This window comes from Leopardus geoffroyi, chromosome A3, assembly GCF_018350155.1.
Source record: "Leopardus geoffroyi isolate Oge1 chromosome A3, O.geoffroyi_Oge1_pat1.0, whole genome shotgun sequence".
In the NCBI taxonomy this organism is placed as follows: Eukaryota; Metazoa; Chordata; class Mammalia; order Carnivora; family Felidae; genus Leopardus; species Leopardus geoffroyi.
This window is the reverse complement of record NC_059336.1, coordinates 36,103,892-36,119,932: the sequence shown is the minus strand read 5'-3', so window position 1 is coordinate 36,119,932 and position 16,041 is coordinate 36,103,892. Positions and strand designations below refer to the sequence as shown.

Here is a 16,041-nt window from a genome sequence, read left to right as displayed (position 1 = left end):
CTTTTATTTCATCTGGGGCCATGCATTCTGGCCACAAGATTCTGGACAATGCATCTTCCAAGACTGACATGTCTGCTATAAAACCTCCTGTTTTATTATTCATGTTCTCTCTTATAGAAACCATGGAAGCCAAATGCAGGGGACACTAGCACCATAAAATGAATGAAGCTGAGTGCTTGAAACACTGCTAGGAGGAGACACCAGGAACACCTCATGAATCTAATTGGAGCATTATGTAAGAAATAAGCTTTTATGGTGTTAAGCCACTATAATTTCAGGCATTTTTTGTTATAATACCAATTGTCCTTACCAATACATTGTCCATTTGGCTTTAACTTGGATATCAGATATAATCACAGAATTTTAGAACCTAGAAAGCTCTCAGTCTATTTAATTTCTTTATTTCACAGAAGAAGAAATGAAGCAACTTGCCCAAGTTCATACAGCCAGTTTTGGGATATAGCAAGACTAGAATCCAATTCTCAGGCAAAGGCTGGTTCCACCAGGCCAAACTTGCCTCTATTAGTCTATACGTACTGTTCAGCATACTTGTATGACTGCATGAAACATAAACAGGTGGAATTTTATGGAAAATGAAAGTTGTCTCTATGAGGAAAGGAACATTGAGATTTGTCAAAAGGGATGTATTTTGATATTTGCATAAAGTGCTGAATTTAAAACATGGCTAGATTTATTTATCAGGACAATTTTAGGTTTATCATCAGAAAAGTGCTTTATGATTTCATTTTTTTTGTTTGTTTGTTTCACTATGCCTGGTATTTGAATTTATCCATTGCCAAGAGGTGAGAGGTTGAAATTCTTTGAGTACAACATATGGGTTCATCAATTTCTGAGAAAAATAGGCTGTAACCTTGCTGACCTTCAATGTCATGAGATTGAACTCTGAGTTTCCTAGCCCATGGACTAAATCTATAGCACCTATAATTTCTAGGATAAAATGGGACAAAATAACACAGGATAATTGAGTTGCTGTGACAGATGCTGTTGCTCACATGATCAATTTCTCTTCTCCCCTTCTATCACAGATACCAAATCTTGATACATTTGTGTGGCAACAAGCCTAGTCCAGGTGATGAATGGTGATGAATGCAGACCAGACGTGGCAGTTGTGGTCTCCTTAGCAAATGATTTGTCTAGAAGTAGGAGTAGAACCAAATTATGGCCAATGAAATATAACTAAAAATTTGCTGCAGGCTTTTGGGAAATACTTTGCCCTTTGCTAAGAAGGAGGTGCTAAGGAAAAACCATTATTTTATGACCCTTTCTTCCTACATCTGGATTTATTTCCATGAGGACATGACTCTGGGAGCTGCAACCACAGTCCAAGGGTGGGAAACAACCAGTTGTGAGTTGGGGCATGTTGTTTTTCATATCTCTTTACAACACTCCCTCCCAACAAGTGCACACTTGCTTGGTTATCAAGTCACTGGATTGAGGGATTAAGGATTAGGCCTTGTAAATGTTCCCAGTAGGTTAATTTTGTTCCAGTCCCCTACTGTATTTTTTTTTTAACAAATTAGCCTAGCTATCATGTTTCCATCCCTTTATCTGCTCTGAAAAATAATTATACAGATAATATTTATCCTCAAGTTTCTTATTTACAAAATTGGGGTAATAAAAATCTATCTGACATTGTTATTGAAGGGATTGTATTAAATTCATTTATTCAACTAGTATTTCCTGAGTGCCTACTGTGGGAGAGAAATTGTGGTAAGCATTGATGATATTAAATGAACAAAGTAACCACAGTCTCCTGCCCTCATGCAACTTCTGATCTGGTAGAAAAGACAGGCAAAAAAATAAGAAAAGAAAAGAGAAAAAAGAAAAAAGAAAGGAATTGTTAAGTAAGTATACAAAGAATAAGAAATTGTAATAATTTCAATGAGTTGGACAGGATGGGCTGATGGAGGAAAATGAGCGGAGCAGGAATACCACTTGAGAGTGTCCACAGAAGACCTCCAAGAGGTGGTGAGATTTAACCTGAGAAGGATGTAATAGATCCTACCAGATTAAGAACAAAAAGCAAGGGAAGAGGTTTGTAGTAGACAGAACAGCAAGAATGGCAGTCTTGAGATGTGAGGGATTTGGTTGTTCAGGGAGAAGCAAGAAGGCCAATGGACTGGGATATGGTGAGTTAAAGGGAGAGGGGCAGGAGGTGAGATTGGAGAGAATGACAGGGGCTTGGTCATGTAGGATTTTACAGGCCATGATAAGAAATTTGGATTTGATTTTAATCATGATGGGAAGTCTTTGAAGAGTTTTAAGCAGGTTAGTGACATGATATCGTAGAATTTTTAAAGCCAAAATTAACTTTTGTGTGAAAAGGGGTTGGAGAAGTTTAGCAGTAGAGTGGGGAAGATCAGATAGGAGCTTACTGTAGCGCTATAAGCAAGAGACAGCAGAGGCTTAGACAGGGAGAAGTGATGTTAGAGGTGCTGGAAAGAAGTGTAGATTCAAGACAAATTTAGAAAGTAGAGTCAACAAGATTTGCTGATGTATTGAGTGTGAGAGGTAAGGGAAAGGAAGAATTAAAGATAGCTTTCAGATTTTGTGTTTGAATATCTGGATGTATAGTGGAGCTGCTTTCCAAGAGGAAAAGATTGAAAAGGGGAGGTTTTGTATGTGGGGGTAAAAATCAACAGTATAGTGTAGATTTTTTTTTAGGATGGCTGTGGACCATTTATATGGAGATGCCAGGCTGGTAGTTGAATGTATGTCTATATATAAGTCTAAACTGGTATATCAGCTAATGCTGTGTAACAAACCACTCCAAAAGTCAGCAGCTTAAACAATAACTATTTCTTCAGGTTGGCAACTTACCCTGGGTTAAGCTGGGAGTCTTATTTGGTCTCACTTGGGTTCCCTAATGGATTGGTGGTCAGCTGCAAGTTGGCTAGGTGGTTTGCTTCTAGGGGTTGGTTGATTGTCAGTTGATGTAATGATCTCCATGGTTTTTCATTCTTTAATGGGCTGCCTTGGGCTTACTCATATAATAGAGAGAAGGTTCCAAGAGTAAGAAAAGCCTTAGGGGCACCTGGCTGGCTCAGTCGGTTAAGCATCCAACTTCAGTTCAGGTCATGATGTCACCATTCGTGGGTTCAAGCCCTGCATTGGGCTCTGTGCTGGAGTCTGCTTGGATTCTGTGTCTCCCTCTCTCTCTGTTCCTCCATCACTCACGTTCTGTTTCTCTGTCTCTCTCTCAAACATATATAAAGAATAAAAAAAAAAAGAAGAGACTTAAACTCACAATTGGTATACCATCACTTCCCCAGTATTCTATTTACCAAGGAGAGATACAAGGCCAGCCCAATTCAGTGGGTGGAAAAAAAGACTCTACCTCATGATGGGAGCAGTTGCAAAGTCACATTGCAAAGGGGTAGGACTTCCAAGAGGCTATTAACTGGGCCATCACTGCCATTAATTGACTATATTATAGGTTATAATTTGAGAGTCTTCAGCACATAGATATTAGTTAAAAACGTGGAAACAATTGAGTTCAGAGTGAAAGAATAGATGAAGAAGAGTCTCAAGAAATTCCATTTGGCCGATGAGGTTGGGGCCAGCAAAAAGACTCAGAAGGTCAGTGATCTAGAAGGTGAAGTAGGAAATAGAAGCATATAAAGAAGAAATTGGTTTGTATTAATGTTTAATAAACTGAGTCTGAATATAGCTCATATTCATTTATTGAAGGTGTCCTCAGTTCAGGGCATTTAGCTAGCTCTGTGGTAGAAAGAATGAGGTATAAACTATGGTCCCACTGTAGAAACCATGTTGAATGTATAATTTAGTTGGAGGGAAGAGCCTCATGCTTACATAAAGTTAATAACAATGTAGGACAATTATACGGGAGTTTCTCAAGAGCCCACCACTGAGAATCCTTTAGCAAGATAAAAGTCTATCCTTTGGCTGGTTACATGGATGTTTTTAGTTTGTGAAAAGTTCCTCAAATCATACACTTATTATTTGTGTAATCTTCCATGTATATGTTATACTGCAATAAAAAGTTTTTTTTAAGCTACCTCAACCCTCTTGAACCTGATAGCTATTTAGTTTGACTAAACATACTAAATGTCTTTTCATAAGAACTCACTTTTGTTACATTTATTTACGTATATGTGATATATTCATGTATATTTCAGAACCAAAATTTAGAAAAAGAGGCTTGAGGATAAAGAAAATAAATATTTTGTCCTTATATGTAATTCAATCACAATGGATTTTAAAAACTTTCATCTGAATAATGCTGCAAAAAAAATATTTTGTCTTTTACCCTGGCTTAAATGAACCCCCAAATGTAAAAGTAAGTTAGTTCTCTGTTTCAACATGCATTGTACTTTTAATACAAGAGCAAAACAAATACAAATAGAGGAGAAAATATTTTTTGTTATGAATTTATGGTAACAAAAAGAAGCCTCTTCTGAATAAGACAACTGAAGAAAAAACTTAGAGCAGTTAGAAAGAAAAGACTGCAGGAAAAAAAAAGGACAAATCAGACAGGGGCTTGCTGGGAAAACCAGAATGGGGACAAATTGGCTGGGGCAAAAAGAGAAAGTAGTTTTTATAAAATTGCCTGTAGAAATCATCATACTATCTAGAGTTGGTTTGAATGATTTAGGGATGCTACGGAGGAAGGATGGCAAGACAGCCCAAATCCTCAGAAGACTTGCATCATGTTCCATGATCAAAAGATGAAATGATCTCTTATAATTAGTGCAACTAAAAACTTATGATTAGCTACATATCCATAGTCTGTGAGCATGGTCAGTGACTAAACTCTAACTTTGTTGGCTGAATTGCAAAGCACTTAGAGACGATGAGATATAAGGACCCTTAATTCATGAGGAAACGGAGACCTACAGAGACTAAATAATTTGCCAAAGACTAACTGAAGAGCTAATAACACAGAGGTAAGGGGCTACTTGGAATTAACCACCTCAAAGTCTAAACAGATAGGCTTGCTGAGTTCTTGTAGGTAGGTAAACCATGCAAAAAAAAAACTGACTTTGTGGAAAGATGCCATTGGTGTGGACTTTTTTCATATTGGGCAAGGCCTGTGACCAGAAGCAGTGGAAATGCCAAAGGAAGTACTTTACAAGGGGTACCAATTTCTTTAAGAGTCAGTGTGGCAGTTAAAAAAAAAATGGCCACAAATTCTTTGACACTCCTTTCACTGATTGCTTAATGGTCCATGTTACCTTGGATCTAGGTTGGCTTGTGATTGCCACCTGAACAACAAATTGGGAAGCAAGAATAAAAGCCAAGACACCTGCTCAAAGGCTCTTGCTGCCATACGGAATGATGGCAGCTTGGACTAAAGGGGAATGATTTTAGAGATGGAAAAAAGTAAAGAACTTCTAAATACATTTTGGAAGTAGAATTAACTAGATTTGATGACAGAATGGATATTGGAGGGTATGGCTTAAGCAATTAAATAGTGCTAATTTCCCTAGGTGAGAAAAAAACTACATATAGAACCCAAAAATTCTATTGTTGCCATGTTCCATTTGGGATGACCATGAGATTGTTTTTCTATTGGTGGTTGTATACCAAGTGGGCAATTGGATCTATAAGCCTGGGGCCAGGGGAGAGATCGGAGCTAGATATAGAATTTCTTTTATTACACAAAAATGAGGGTTTTTTTTAAACTTGAATTATTCTTTTGACACAGCTATGTTGATCTTTCCCCAAACCTATGAATCTCAATATCCTCCTCCATGCTTTTGCACACAGCACTGGGGTCATCTTCCTCCATATTTGTTTTTGTACCTATAAAGATTTTCTTTAGTCCTTTTCTTTTGTGAAGTAAAGCAAAGCCTAACCAGATTTCTTGGTTTTTAGCCATGGCATTAAAAAAACATCAAGCAAGATCTGTAGTGTAAATGGTTCCATGCCATACATTTGTAATTTCACAGCACTCTCTGGAATTTCAAAAGAAATCCTGGAGACTCAAAGTCTGAGAAAAAGGTGGTGCTCCTCATCAGTTTTGCCTATAAATTCTGTAACCCAATGCAGCAGATTACATCAATTTTTCAGTCTATAAAAGCCTCAAGTGATGGCTGCTCTTCCAGGTCTAATAACTCCCCATGGGACTGTAGTGCTGGTTGGTCCCCTGCTCCAAAATCCACACTGTCCTTCTCTCAGAATTACCTTTGTTTTCCCACTAGGTCATTTCTATTTCCTCAAGCTTGTTAGCCTGACCCCATTAAGTCATAGCTTTAGAAAGAAACACCTGTTTAACTCCTTTCCTCAGAAATAATTTCCACCATTTCTGCAATCTTTGTAATTTATCCTTGTCAGAGAAGATCAAAATACTAAAAAGAGTAGAAAAGGATGCTTTCCTCCAAGACATCACATGTCTATGTCTATGGATTCCCGCCCTTAGGAACCTAACTGGGGAATGCCACATTCATAACATAACGAGATAGGTTCTATACAATAAGTCAGGAAAAGGGCAGTGAGTCAGTGGCAATAATTTTGCCCCTTTAGAAGACTAGGGCCATATTACCACCAGAGGGAAAAGCATCATTTCTCACAAATGGTTAAGATCACAGACTCTGGGGGCTGACAAATGTGAGTGTATAATCCCAGTATGACTCTTGAGTGACTGTCTGACGTTGAGTACAATCATTTAATATTCCTATAAAATGTTCCACTCGTCAAGATTGTTGCCCTTCTAGTTCGTATTTACCCTTCAAATCTTAACTCAAATGTCCCTCCACTTGGAAGCCTCCTCTGCCTGCTTTCTCATTTAAGGAAACTACCCCAATCTCTTGGCCTCATTCATTACTGCATATGTGTTTTTCCTTGTACTCAAGAGAATTATTTGTAATTATATTATTTACAGTGTTTGTTTATATGCTCATTTATGATTCAGTTGCTCCATTGTCCCTAGCTCAGAATAGGTGCTCAATTAATGAAATATCTGACCAAGACCAAGATCACCAGCCACTCTGGTAGGAAAACTCAATCTAATTATTTGCTGTCCTCTGCCAAGCACTATCCAATAGAAATATAATGCAAGTCATTTATGCAGTTTTAAATTTTTTTCTTAAACTCTTTTTAAAAATTAAAAAAAATATTTATTCGTTTTTGAGAGACAGACAGAGTGTGAGTGGGGGAGGAAGAGAGAGAGAATCCAAAGTAGGCTCCAGACTCCAAGCTGTCAGCACAGAACCCAATGCAGGGCTTGAACTCACGAATTGTGAGATCATCACCTGAGCTGAAGTCAGACACTTAACCGACTGAGCCACCCAGCTGCCCCTAAACTCTTTTTTAAGTTTATTTATTTTTGAGAGAGAGCGAGCACAAGTGGGGGAGGGCCAGAGAGAGAGAGAGGGAGACACAGAAGCTGAAGCAGGCTCCCGGCTGTGAGATGTCAACACAGAGCCTGACGCGGGGCTTGAACTCAGGAACTGTGAGAATATGACCTGAGTCAAAGTCGAACGCTTAACTGACTGAGTCACCCACGTGCCCCAGTTTTAAATTTTCTAGTCACTACATTAAAGAAGTAAAAAGAAACAGATAAAAAAATTATAATGTATTCTGTTTACCCAACATATCCAAATATCATTTAAACTTGTAATCAATATAAATATAAAAATTACTAATGTAAAAATTATTAATGAAATAGTTTACATTCTCTCTTTTTTTTTGTAGTAAGTCTTTAAAATATGCTAAGTATTTGACACAGCATATCTTAATTCAAGTGTTAAATTCTCACAGGAAATCCTTGATGTGTATTTCAATTTCATACTTTGTGGTCGACAAAGGAATTCACATGCCCAAGTTATTCCAAATATGCATAAGCATTTTCCAATACTTTAATCAAGTATCAGATTTTAAATGTAAGCTTAAATAAATTAAAATGAAATAAAATAAAGAATTCAGTTTCTAATTATAGTAGACACATTTCAAGTGCTTAATAGCCACAAATGGCTAGTGGCTACCATATTATAGCTCTAGACCATTTGCCAAATTTATCTTGTAGAAAAGTATCCTTACTAATCAATTAGATTATATTATTCCAAAAGGAAGAAGAGAAAGGAACTTAAACATATTAAGTGGAGGTGTTTGTCAGGAATTTTGGCAAGTATTTCCCAAATAACCTTTCTAATAAGCCTATGAGGCTGATTTCATTGTCCCTATTTTATATATTGGGAAAATGAAAGCTGAGAGAGAGTGAGAACTTGCTATAAGTGCAAGGCATCTTTCTCTCTGGTGCCTTCCAAATGATAAAAGTATGCAAAGGCGTTCTCACCCTCAGCTTTCTGTCCTCTTCCCCGTGTCTTTCTGTGCACTCCACCAAACATTCAAGAGCACTCTCAGCCTGTTTTGCTCAGTACAAAACAGGCTTTCTTTTTCCCACTCCTTGTAGAGCCTGGGGAAGACTGGTCACAGGTGAGGCTCTATGCCCAAGGAATAGACTCAACTTCCCCCCTCCCCTGTTGAAGGGTAATTAAAGGTAGTATTCCTCCTTGAAGGTAAGGAAAAAGCTACCAACTTCATAGCCACAAACTCTCTAGAGAATAATTGAGATCATTGCCCACTGTTCTATGGGAAAGACTTTGGGCTGGGATGACCTCTGGGGTTGTGGAAACCAAGTGGACTGCGATGATTTTCAATCTTCTGCCTTCTTAACTTGGACAATGTTCCTTCTATCCTCCTTTGGAAAAAAAAAAAGCAAACTGTATATTTAAAATGAGTTTGAGGTGCCCAAACATCATCCGTGTTTATGTACTCAGTTTCTCAATAAAGTTCAGGGGGAAATTTTTTGATGACTTTATATGTCTGAGATTACTATTTGCTCCTCCATATCCCTTTGCCTTTCATACTTAGTGATAAAACACCTTATTTTTAGCTGGGCACAGATCCTTCCCTAGAGAACAAACACTATATTTCTCAGCTTTCCTTGCAGCTAGCCATGGTCATGAGACTACATTTTGGCCAATGCAGTATAAAAGGACGTGTTGGGTGAAGTTTCCTTAAAGAAATAGTCTCAACTCTTCTTCACTGCCTTCCTCCAACTGTGCAGGCTGGAATGCAAAGTTGATGGCTGGAATTTTAGAAGCTATGTTGGACCATGAGGTGGAGGCCATGTTAAAAGGATAATAGATCAACAAGATAAAGGAACTTGGGTCTTCGGCATCACAGAGTGCCCAATCTGCCCCAGACATCTAAATCTATATTCGCCTTGTGTGAGGAGGATACAACTTTTATCTTTCTTAAGGCACTGTTGTTTTACATTTTCTGTCACTCGTATCTACATCCAAATCCAATGCAAACTGACACATATGCTTTTCAAGTAGAAGGTGCTGGTAGAAGTGGGACTTCTGTAACTGAAATGGTCCATTTAATAACACTAAAAATGGTAAACATTAAATGGGATATGTGAGGCCCCTCTTGGCCTGTTCATTATTAAGATGTACCTAATCTCTAGGCTAATCACCCATATTCATTCAGGATGTGATGTACTTCCATTAGGTCCTGAGATCAAATATCAGCCCAGAGGATCTCCACAGCATTTTCCAGATTTTTCCACTTTAACATTTTTTTTTCCTGCTGATATTTCTTGATTTTTTTTCTTTTGTTTCTCTCTCATCTTCTTCTACCTCTCCCCTGCCCCAACATTTCTACATTACATTTTCCAGTGTTAATCCTTAATAAACATGCAGACTGGCACTCATTTCCAGGGGGAGCATTTTTGTGGTTAGAGAAGGATGGCACAAGGGTTGGACAAGAAAGAGGAAAAGCCTGGCTTTCTGGACTGTCAGAGTGATGCCTAGAATGTTGGCCTCATTCCCCCAGTCTTGGTCAATAATGCATGAAAGTCCCACGCAGAAAAGTATGTGTAGGAAAAAGACTAGAAGGATGTGTCCTAATTAAAAACAATGGTTACCCCTCAGAAATGAGGTAGAAACCACACCATAGTTTTCTCGTCTTATGTACTTTTGAATTATTTGCTGTTTTTTTTTTTCCTTAGAGGAGTATCCCTTACCCTATAATTTAAGACATAGAAATAACAGTATGTTCACAGTCAAGGGGTGGTAGTGATTATAAAGTCACAGACGCCATGCAATGTTCATCTGTAGCTCTATCCAAAGGTATTCAAGGCCCAAGACTGTATTCTGGAAAACCTTAGCTCCTCCTGGATCTGCCTTTGTGCCTTCTAGGAAATTTTCTTATCAGGAAATACTGTGGAGTTGTTGCTGGGTAGATAGTAGGAGGAACTCTGGGCCAGGCTGGGGCCATCTGTAGATAGGATCTCCATAGACTTCTGCCCAAGTACTTATTGCAGGTACTTATGAATGAACTCACTTTTATCTAGTTATCACATTGTTTTCTGAGATTTCTGAAATATCTTGATTCCTCTTATGACAGGCATTTTGCTATTCTCCTTCCAAGAGCCCATTTCTCTGTCCAGCTTCATGGTTATTGACTTGTTATTGAATACTGATTGCATTAATAGACAGATTCCCATGTCTCTCTTTATCCACGGCATAGTTAGTGACCTTCCACACTGATTCTGGGCCTGGCCATGAGATGTGTTCGATTAATGAGATAGCAGCCATCTTACTGAAAAGTGCATGTGCATCTTTGCTTCCTCTCTTGGACCCTTGCACCCTCAAAAAGACATGCCTGAGCTAGCCTGCTGGAGGTATGTGAGAGATACTTGGAGCACAGCCAAGTCATCCCAACTGAGGCCACCCTCGACCAGTCAGCTGACAGCCAGCCTGGCAGAAGATAGTTGATACCTGTCAAGACCAGTCAAGACTGATCCAGGATGCAGAGCTTCCTAGTCGAATCACAGGCTAATAAGAGATAACAAATGGTTGTTGTTTTATGACACTTTTTGTTTTGGGGTAGCTTATTGCATAGCAATAGCTAATTGATTCAATAACACACTTCCTTCGCTACATGTTCCCTCCCACCACCTTACCACAATCCGCTCTGCCATTTACCATCTATGTGACTATATCAGTTAATTTTTTTGGTGTAACAAGCCACCCCTATTTATTCATGATTATTCATGAATCTATGTATGGGTCAGGTATGGGTTCTAGTGATTTGGGTGGAACTTGCCTGATCTTGGTGGGGCTTGCTTATGCATCTGTGGTCAGCTGGAGGTCTGGCAGGTGCTGGCTGATTTATTGTGGTGACACTGGGATGATTAGAGTCCCTCTCCATATGGTCACTCATCATCTAGCAGGCTAGCTTGAGCTTATTCACATGATGGCCACAGAGCTCCGAGAGTATGCAAGAGTGACAAGTCCTAATGTGAAAGCATTTTTTAAGCCTCTGCTTATATCATATTTGCTCTATCCCATTGTCTGAAGCAAGTCACATGGCCAAGCCCAGAGTCAGTGTGGGAAGGTAATACCAAAAGACGTAGATACAGAGAGGCATGGAAAAAATTGGGGTCACTGGGCAACTGATTCACCATAGTGACATCACACAATTCCTTTGGTTTTTCTGGGCCTAAGCTTCCTCCTCTAACAAATGAGGATAGTAATACTAGCCTGTTATAAGTTGAATTGTGTCCCACCAGCAGATGTAGAAGTTCTAACTCCTGGTACCTGTGAATGGGAGGAACCTAATTTGGAAATAGGATCTTTGTAGGTGAAATCAGGTGATGATGAAGTTATCAAGATGGGCCCTAATCCAAGTATAATCAGCATTTTTATAAAAAGAGGAAAGCACCATATGAAGACAGAGACACAGGGAGAACACCATGGAAGGATGAAGGTAGATATTAGCACGATACAGCTGTAAGCTCACGAATGCCAAGGATTCAAGGATTGGCAGCCATCACTGGTAGCTAGAAAGAGGCAAGGAAAAATTCTACCTAGAGTCTCAGAGGGAATATGATCCTGCCAACACCTTGGTTTTGGCCTTCTAACCTCCCGGAACTGTGAGGCAATATATCTCTGCTGTTTGAAGCCACCTTGTTTGTAGTGCTTTTTTACAGCAGCTCTAGAAAACTAACACAGATTCGAACTCCCCTGGCACAGCTTTTATCGAGGGTCAATGAGAACAGCAGCTGCCGAGGGATGGGCTCTAGTTCTACCAATGGTTATTCTGAGATAATGCTTATCCTATCTTATGCTGGGAGGAAGCTGGTCAAGTAGGTATGAGCCTGTACAGCTGCTGCAGCATCAGAGCTGCCTCAGGCCTCTGGTTTTAGAGGCCTCGTGATTTCCAAGGGAGGAAAAGGCCAGCGTTGCTTGTCCTGTCAGCCTCCCTCCTGGTTTCGCGTCAGCTCCCCAGGCTCCTGACAGACACCTGGCCTGGCCAACCCTTCAGCATGCAATGGGGCATGCCTGCAGAGCCTAGGATGTTTCCCTTTGCTGAAGGAGAAGCCCTGTGCTCTGATTGCTGGCCTTGTTCCCAAGTAGCTTTAGTTCCGGGAACATTCCAGGAAGACAGGGGCGAAATTTAATCTCCCTTACCTTGTGACTCCTATTCTGTGTCCTCCCTTCTGACTCTTATTATTCAGGGAACTTGGTTCTCTGCACTGCTAGAGGCAGTAGTAGTGACTTTTGCAGCCAAACACAGGCAGGAAAAAGCTCCCCTCTCCTGTGGGAAGTCTTGCATCTCCCTATGCATTTTATGGGGCTGGGTACATGAAAGTACTCCAAGAATGCACCACATTTCTTCCAGAATGCTCCCTGAGGCCTCCTACCACCCTAATGTTGCTCATTCTGTTCTCTTCAACTAGAGGGGGCTTTCTTCTTATGTACCTGTTGAAGTGGTTCATAAGCTTTGAGAACTTAAAGCATGGGTCAGAATGGAGAGAACATAGAATTGGAGACAAAAGACCTGAGTTTGAGATTTATATTCAACACTTACTGTGTTTCTTTGAGCAAATCACTTAACATCTCTGTACCCAGATATTGCTATCATCATTATTACCTGGTGAAGAGAGTAACTTTATTCTGAGAATCCACTAAGATAATGGATCTGAATATGTTAAATTGCATAGGAATTATTCAGTTTAGAAACAGAAAATTCACTCATTCATTCATCCAACTAATTATTATTGGAAGTCTACATTTGTGCTAGGTCCTCTGGTGGATGTTGGAGATAAAGTTCTGAGCAATACAGCTGAACTTTCTACCTGCATCATTCTTACATTCTAGTGCAGGATGTGGGAAATCAACCAGCAAAACAACTCAAATAGGCATAATTACAAATCAATAGATAAAATTATAATAATTTCTAAGAAGGAAACCAATATAATAGGAAACCAGAGAATTACTGGGGAAAAGCCATTTGGACTGGATGTTAAGCAACATGGACAGATTTGACATCACCTGAAATTTGAATGGTTTCATCTTCTTCTCCTGGAGGAAAAATCAGGCAAGCAGTCTGGTGTGTGTGTGTGTGTGTGTGTGTGTGTGTGTGTGTGCTATTTTCCTATACTGCATTCTGAATTTTGTATAGATCTGTTTGTCTTGCTGCCCCTGTACTCTCTACTCATTGACTCACTGGCATTTATATCTTCACAGGGATGGCAGATACCCCCTAGACAAATGTTGAATGTCATTGTTATAAAGGAGACTCTCTCTAGTCTAGTAAGTAACTGTTTAAAAAGCTAGTTCTTGTTGACAAAGAAAAAAGGAATTTTAAAATTTCAAATCTTTCCTTTACACGTTTGGAGCAAGTAGAGTCTGAACAGAAGGTTTCACAATAAATAAGAGGTAGAGAGAAATTGGTGTATATTTAAAGAGAAGTTTCAATGAGACAGAAAGGACTAGGAAGTTTCTCATTACTAAAAGAGGGAGGGAGAGAGAGAAATTGAAGGAGCAGAAGTCAGATATAAATGCACTGGTTCTCACTAGTAGATGTAAAAAAATGTTGAAGTATGTTTTTACGGGACATTATTGTTCAACAGCAGACATCCATCATTGCTTACTTTCTTATTGGTAGAATGAACATTTTGTTAGGTGTCCATCTTTACTTCACACGGTCTGTGTGACTAGAGAAAGTGAATTCAGCTCCAGTTACAGGGTGGAGCTTAGTCAAAGCAAATGATGATAATCTCAACCCTCTTCATGGAAATTGGTTCAGAAATGCACGCTTTAGCCAATCAGCACAAGCCATTCCTCTGCCCATTCTTATTTGTTTTGAGCTGATCCAATGAAAAAGAAAAACCTTTTAATACAAAATCACAGGGAAGTTTTCTTCCTCTCTCTTCCATTGGTGCTGGAGGAAGTGGTCTCCCAGTATGATTTATAACCAACTTCTGAGCTAGCAGGAAACCAGTTTTAGAATGAGGCCAACAGTGTGGTTCTCAGAGTGAAGAGACAGAAAGAATGCACACGCCAGCTGATGTGATATTGCTGAGGTCTTCAGCCAAACAATCCTAATGCTAGACTTCCTTTTTTGTGCTATAATAATTTTATTTCTCAGGGCACCTGGTTGACTCAGTCACTTAAACGTCTGACTCTTGATTTTGGCTCAGGACATGGTCTCACGATTTGTGAGTTCAAGCCCCACATCAGGCTCTGTCTCCCTCTCTCTCTCCCCCTCCCCCACTCATGATGTTTCTCTCTCAAAATAAATAAATAAACTTAAAAAAAAAACAAAGAAACAAAGCCAGCATTAAAAAAATAACAATAATTGTATTTCTCTAATCTGAGTCAGACTTTCTATTATTAAGAGCCAAAAGCATCTGATTTAACACAATGGGAAAAATAACCATCCTGTTTCGGAACAGTGCCCGAGTGGGGGGAATTATTTCTCAATTTTAATGAGCAGATGCTAGGAAAATTTCAAGATTACTGGAAGAGTCCTATGCCAACAAGAAGAGGTGAAAGCAGAATAGAAAAGGACACATGGCATTATGTGGTTAATCATCAAGAAAGCTTATACCACCTCCTTTAGCCTGAGAATGCTTTATAAGGAATTCAGAATTTTCTGCATACCCCAGGGAATGTGGGACAGAGGGGCAGGTAAGACAGTTGAAGATGTGCCTTGTGACCTGAATTAAGGGGATCCTTGTGCTAAAGGATGTGGTGATTTGTAGTAGAGGGCAGCAGGGTGGGCCACTCAAGATAAAGTTTGAATGGGAATCATTGCCATGTTCCAGAGGAGGAGCATCACCAGTAAGACCCCAAAAGAAGAACAATTCAGCCAGAGCACACCAGGAATTACACAAGACCCATCAGCATTGGATGCAATATGACTAGAGTTTGCCAGGTAAGGTGAGGTCACTAAAAATCAACAGAGAACCACAAGTAGGGAAGAATGTGAACTTCTTCCTACACCCAAACCTTGTATCAGAAGGGAAGATCAGGCTATGAGACCAACTGAGAAAGAAGAGATATGATCTTGGTAGAGCATCTGGAGTTAGAAATACTTAATCATTTTCCCAAATGAGACTGCTTAATTCATTATGACAGATTGCATCATTTGCCCTATCTGGTATCCATGTCCTTTATCATGTGACTTCACAACTCCTCTTTCTAACAAGGCAGAGTCTAGGGCAGCATCTATTTCCACACCCCTGGATCTGGAGTTGGCCATGTGACTTGTTTTAGTGAATAGAATGAAGCTGAAAGGCTATGTCCCAGTTCTATGTCTAGGTCTGAAAAGGCCTTCTGTGTTTCCATTTGCTTGTACTTTTGTGTCTGCCACCATCATGAAAACATGCCTAGGCTTAAAAGTTATGTGGAGGGAAGCTGAGTCACCCTGGTCATCCCAGCTGAAGTCATCTTAGATCACGTCTGACAGCCAGACATCCCCAAATGTATTAGCTTTCTATTGCCACTGTAACAAATTACCATAATTTTAGCAGCTTAAAACAACACAAATTTATTATTATAGATCTGGAGGTCAGAAGCCTAAAATGAGTACACAGAGCAGCATTCCTTCTGCAGGCTATAGAGAAGAATTTATTTCCTTGTCTTTTCCAGCTTTTAGAGGTTGCCTATGTTTTTCTGACCCATGAATGCCTCCTTCACCTTCCAAACTAGCAGCATAGCATCTTCTCTCCTGTGTGACTTCCTGGTGATCTCCTAT

The 16,041-nt window shown here is 39.5% G+C and overlaps 1 long non-coding RNA gene across 1 annotated transcript in view; it reads left to right on the top strand.

Moving 5' to 3' along the window:
• Positions 1–16,041, top strand: part of LOC123580501 — a 167,975-nt gene that overhangs the window by 22,810 nt on the left and 129,124 nt on the right. Inside the window, exon 2 of the long non-coding RNA XR_006703327.1 lies at positions 118–235. This is a non-coding gene — a long non-coding RNA (uncharacterized LOC123580501). The remainder of the gene's footprint in view (positions 1–117; positions 236–16,041) is intronic.